We start from the raw sequence: 6,381 nt of genomic DNA, 5'->3' as shown, positions 1-6,381 counted from the left end.
GAGTTTTCTCTCTGGTTTCTATGGAGGTTTAGGAATAGAGTTGTCTCTCTGTAGTACATTGGTATGTTAGTAAAGAGCTGTTTTCTACGGTGATAAAGTTCTGTTTATATCTCCATGGTACCCACCGTGCCCGTTGCTTAGCGAAGCCAGACAGTTCTCTCTGGGGGTCCGAGCTGCCTCACCCCTCTCCAACAGAGTGTCACCTCTCACCCCTAGGGCCTCCCCCCTCTCCCCCAGAGTTCCTCTCCATACTGGGGGAGACCTCAAGCTGACACCGCTGACCTCCTCTGGTTCACATCCATACTGGAGAGATACGGAGACCCTGCACACACACACACACACACACACACACACACACACACACACACACACACACACACACACACACACACACACACACAACAAAGTTAGGGTGGTAAAAGCAATGGAGGTGAATTTGAAGTTTAAAGTCAGATGTATTGTAGATGATAGCTGGTCTTACTGGGAGAAGGGGGAGGTTTACCAGACATACTCTTTTTCCTGGCTTTCTGTTGAGACACAAAACAAGGGTTAGACAAAACAAGGGTTACACACACACACACACACACACACACACACACACACACACACACACACACACACACACACACACACACACACACACACACACACACACACACACACACACACACACACACACACACACACACACACACACACACACACACACACACACACACGGGGGAACAGAAAGTCATCTCACCTTTCCAGAGTCTGATATGTAGGTAGCAAGAGAAAGTCCATCCTCAACCTTGGAAACAATGAGAGGAGAATTAGTTAGTGAGTCTATCTATACAACTTACGGTAGTAGAGGCTAATAGAGTAGCAGGACAATAACTACTGTCACAGTGATGTCGCAAAACAGTATCCAATCTACAGAAGTGGTACTACAGAGGCTAACTAAAACAGTATCCAATCTACAGAAGTAGTACTACAGTAGATAACTAAAACAGTATCCAATCTACAGAAGTAGTACTACAGTAGATAACTAAAACAGTATCCAATCTACAGAAGTAGTATTACAGTAGATAACTAAAACAGTATCCAATCTACAGAAGTAGTATTACAGTAGATAACTAAAACAGTATCCAATCTACAGAAGTAGTACTACAGTAGATAACTAAAACAGTATCCAATCTACAGAAGTAGTACTACAGTAGATAACTAAAACAGTATCCAATCTACAGAAGTAGTATTACAGTAGATAACTAAAGATAACTAAAACAGTATCCAATCTACAGAAGTAGTATTACAGTAGATAACTAAAACAGTATCCAATCTACAGAAGTAGTACTACAGTAGATAACTAAAACAGTATCCAATCTACAGAAGTAGTACTAGATAACTAGTAGATAACTAATAACTAAAACAGTATCCAATCTACAGAAGTAGTACTACAGTAGATAACTAAAACAGTATCCAATCTACAGAAGTAGTATTACAGTAGATGACTAAAACAGTATCCAATCTACAGAAGTAGTATTACAGTAGATAACTAAAACAGTATCCAATCTACAGAAGTAGTATTACAGTAGATAACTAAAACAGTATCCAATCTACAGAAGTAGTACTACAGTAGATAACTAAAACAGTATCCAATCTACAGAAAAACAGTATCCAATCTACAGAAGTAGTATTACAGTAGATAACTAAAACAGTATCCAATCTACAGTAGTATTACAGTAGATAACTAAAACAGTATCCAATCTACAGAAGTAGTATTACAGTAGATAACTAAAACAGTATCCAATCTACAGAAGTAGTACTACAGTAGATAACTAAAACAGTATCCAATCTACAGAAGTAGTATTACAGTAGATAACTAAAACAGTATCCAATCTACAGAAGTAGTATTACAGTAGATAACTAAAACAGTAGATAACTATCCAATCTACAGAAGTAGTATTACAAAACAGTAGATAACTAAAACTAAAGTATCCAATCTACAGAAGTAGTACTACAGTAGATAACTAAAACAGTATCCAATCTACAGAAGTAGTATTACAGTAGATAACTAAAACAGTATCCAATCTACAGAAGTAGTACTACAGTAGATAACTAAAACAGTATCAATCTACAGAAGTAGTATACAGTAGATAACTAAAACAGTATCCAATCTACAGAAGTAGTATTACAGTAGATAACTAAAACAGTATCCAATCTACAGAAGTAGTACTACAGTAGATAACTAAAACAGTATCCAATCTACAGAAGTAGTATTACAGTAGATAACTAAAACAGTATCCAATCTACAGAAGTAGTATTACAGTAGATAACTAAAACAGTATCCAATCTACAGAAGTAGTATTACAGTAGATAACTAAAACAGTATCCAATCTACAGAAGTAGTATTACAGTAGATAACTAAAACAGTATCCAATCTACAGAAGTAGTATTACAGTAGATAACTAAAACAGTATCCAATCTACAGAAGTAGTATTACAGTAGATAACTAAAACAGTATCCAATCTACAGAAGTAGTATTACAGTAGATAACTAAAACAGTATCCAATCTACAGAAGTAGTATTACAGTAGATAACTAAAACAGTATCCAATCTACAGAAGTAGTATTACAGTAGATAACTAAAACAGTATCCAATCTACAGAAGTAGTACTACAGTAGATAACTAAAACAGTATCCAATCTACAGAAGTAGTACTACAGTAGATAACTAAAACAGTATCCAATCTACAGAAGTAGTATTACAGTAGATAACTAAAGCAGTATCCAATCTACAGAAGTAGTATTACAGTAGATGACTAAAACAGTATCCAATCTACAGAAGTAGTACTACAGTAGATAACTAAAACAGTATCCAATCTACAGAAGTAGTACTACAGTAGATAACTAAAACAGTATCCAATCTACAGAAGTAGTATTACAGTAGATAACTAAAACAGTATCCAATCTACAGAAGTAGTATTACAGTAGATAACTAAAACAGTATCCAATCTACAGAAGTAGTATTACAGTAGATAACTAAAACAGTATCCAATCTACAGAAGTAGTATTACAGTAGATAACTACATCAGTAAAGTCGTAAAACAACACACCATATCTTCTAGGTCTTCGTCCGTCGGGATATCGCTGGCCACGAGAGACATCGTTGAAGTTTGATAGAGATTATAAAATGATAAACTAATCTCTCTTTGGAGAAAGTGGACAGTTGGAGGACCTCTCCTTGCGTGTTCTTGTCATTTTCCTGTGCTTCATTTCGCTACGTTGACACGTTTGCCTTAGCTATAGCTGCGGGGGAAAACAAGCATTTGGTAGAGATATCAAATAAAATAAAACACCTCTTCCTTTGAGATCAAAACATAATCAAATGCCTGTCCTCAAACCGACACGAAAGCAACAATAGCCTCGCAGCTATAGCCTACCCCCAAGCAATTATTTTAGATTTCGTTACGAGCACAGCAGACACCTACAATCTCTCGTATTACACCGTTGCTCGGGAATAAACGATGCAGAAATGGAAATATAATTTAATAGTCTTCTATCATAAATCCTCTGATGTTGTTTCTCCAGCTATTTCTCTGGCATCAGTAGTCTAGCAACAAACAACACAACAATTGTAGCGGAGCAGAAATACATTGATGTTCGTTTATGAGCGTCTTTGCTGCGCAGGTTTTACGCAGATCACGATAAGAGGGCTTCTTCTATGGTTTTCACTGTTCAGACAAATACCCCCATAATCAGTGTAATAATATCTTATTATTATTGTGCATGTAAACGCACTCACTGACTAGCCTAACTCCAGGGTGTTATTGTGTGTATACATCGTTTGTGTGTTCATTTCAAGGTAAAGCTGTGCGCACTTCATCTGGAAAGTCATTGCTGTTTCATGCCAACGTGTGTATCCGCTCTCAGAAGCTTGTGTATGGCGTCATATGTTGCTGGAACTAGCTTGAATGTTCGCTAATGTGCGTGCTAACCCAGCTAGCTAGCAGTGTGCTGTTCCAAGGCAGGTATGGGACTCTGAATGCATGTCAGAGACACATGGTAACCCTAGCCTCCCTGCGTGCTTGTTTGATCTCTACCAAGAGGTCTGGTCCTTCATGACACCGACAGAACAGGATTTCGCCAAAGATACTGATACAGTGCATTCGGAGAGTATTCAGACCCATTGACTGTTTCCACATTTTGTTATGTTAAAGCCTGATACTAAAATTGATAAAACGTGTTTTTTCCCTCATCCCCTCATTTACACTGTTGGTCAGAGCCTGTAAGTCAGCATTTCACCTGTTGTATTTGGCGCACGTGACAAATAAACATTGATTTGATTTGATAAAAGTACATACAATACACCATAAAGACATCACAATACCCCATGATGACATCACAATACCCCATAATCACATCACAATACACCATAATGACATCACAATACCCCATAATGACATCACAATACACCATAATGACAAAGTAAAAAAGAGGATTTTAGAGATGTTTCCTACAAAATAAAAAGAATTGGATACTACCGTCAGGTGTCTGTAATCTGACACCTTGGTTAGATTTACAAGAAGTTCATCTTTAAACCTGTGTTTAATAGTTGTATCTTTTCAGAATTTTTACAATGAGCATTTCTGTATTTGAATTTGGCGCTCCGTAATCTCACTGGACGTTGGCGAGGTGGGACAGGTCCCTACATACCCTAGAGAGGTTAATGTAGTGTCTAGTGTCCCTACATACCCTAGAGAGGTTAACGTAGTGTCTAGTGTCCCTACATACCCTAGAGAGGTTAATGTAGTGTCTAGTGTCCCTACATACCCTAGAGAGGTTAATGTAGTGTCTAGTGTCCCTACATACCCTAGAGAGGTTAACGTAGTGTCTAGTGTCCCTACATACCCTAGAGAGGTTAATGTAGTGTCTAGTGTCCCTACATACCCTAGAGAGGTTAACGTAGTGTCTAGTGTCCCTACATACCCTAGAGAGGTTAATGTAGTGTCTAGTGTCCCTACATACCCTAGAGAGGTTAATGTAGTGTCTAGTGTCCCTACATACCCTAGAGAGGTTAATGTAGTGTCTAGTGTCCCTACATACCCTAGAGAGGTTAATGTAGTGTCTAGTGTCCCTACATACCCTAGAGAGGTTAATGTAGTGTCTAGTGTCCCTACATACCCTAGAGAGGTTAATGTAGTGACTAGTGTCCCTACATACCCTAGAGAGGTTAATGTAGTGTCTAGTGTCCCTACATACCCTAGAGAGGTTAATGTAGTGTCTAGTGTCCCTACATACCCTAGAGAGGTTAATGTAGTGTCTAGTGTCCCTACATACCCTAGAGAGGTTAATGTAGTGTCTAGTGTCCCTACATACCGTAGAGAGGTTAATGTAGTGTCTAGTGTCCCTACATACCCTAGAGAGGTTAATGTAGTGTCTAGTGTCCCTACATACCCTAGAGAGGTTAACGTAGTGTCTAGTGTCCCTACATACCCTAGAGAGGTTAATGTAGTGTCTAGTGTCCCTACATACCCTAGAGAGGTTAATGTAGTGTCTAGTGTCCCTACATACCCTAGAGAGGTTAATGTAGTGTCTAGTGTCCCTACATACCCTAGAGAGGTTAATGTAGTGTCTAGTGTCCCTACATACCCTAGAGAGGTTAACGTAATGTCTAGTGTCCCTACATACCCTGGAGAGGTTAATGTAGTGTCTAGTGTCCCTACATACCCTAGAGAGGTTAATGTAGTGTCTAGTGTCCCTACATACCCTAAAGAGGTTAACGTAGTGTCTAGTGTCCCTACATACCCTAGAGAGGTTAATGTAGTGTCTAGTGTCCCTACATACCCTAGAGAGGTTAACGTAGTGTCTAGTGTCCCTACATACCCTAGAGAGGTTAATGTAGTGTCTAGTGTCCCTACATACCCTAGAGAGGTTTTAATGTTGTCGATGTTGGCCAGGTGGGACAGGTCCCTACATACCCTAGAGAGGTTAATGTAGTGTCTAGTGTCCCTACATACCCTAGAGAGGTTAATGTAGTGTCTAGTGTCCCTACATACCCTAGAGAGGTTAATGTAGTGTCTAGTGTCCCTACATACCCTAGAGAGGTTAATGTAGTGTCTAGTGTCCCTACATACCCTAGAGAGGTTAATGTAGTGTCTAGTGTCCCTACATACCCTAGAGAGGTTTTAATGTTGTCGACGTTGGCCAGGTGGGACAGGTCCCTACATACCCTAGAGAGGTTTTAATGTTGTCGACGTTGGCCAGGTGGGACAGGTCCCTACATACCCTAGAGAGGTTAATGTAGTGTCTAGTGTCCCTACATACCCTAGAGAGGTTAATGTAGTGTCTAGTGTCCCTACATACCCTAGAGAGGTTAATGTAGTGTCTAGTGTCCCTACATA

At 39.2% G+C, this 6,381-nt stretch overlaps 1 long non-coding RNA gene across 1 annotated transcript; it reads right to left on the bottom strand.

Annotated features, from left to right (window-relative positions):
• Positions 1 to 264: 264 nt before the first annotated feature.
• LOC124017569 lies at positions 265 to 3,669 on the bottom strand. Its single transcript, XR_006835506.1, has 5 exons — positions 3,469 to 3,669; positions 3,094 to 3,286; positions 743 to 790; positions 482 to 527; positions 265 to 322 (listed from the first exon to the last, which is right to left on the bottom strand). It is a non-coding gene; the product is annotated as an uncharacterized LOC124017569 (long non-coding RNA).
• Positions 3,670 to 6,381: the final 2,712 nt, after the last annotated feature.

The sequence above is a fragment of the Oncorhynchus gorbuscha genome, unplaced genomic scaffold, assembly GCF_021184085.1.
Source record: "Oncorhynchus gorbuscha isolate QuinsamMale2020 ecotype Even-year unplaced genomic scaffold, OgorEven_v1.0 Un_scaffold_2740, whole genome shotgun sequence".
In the NCBI taxonomy this organism is placed as follows: Eukaryota; Metazoa; Chordata; class Actinopteri; order Salmoniformes; family Salmonidae; genus Oncorhynchus; species Oncorhynchus gorbuscha.
The sequence above is the reverse complement of the archived record's forward strand: the minus strand, read 5'-3'. Positions and strand labels throughout refer to the sequence as shown.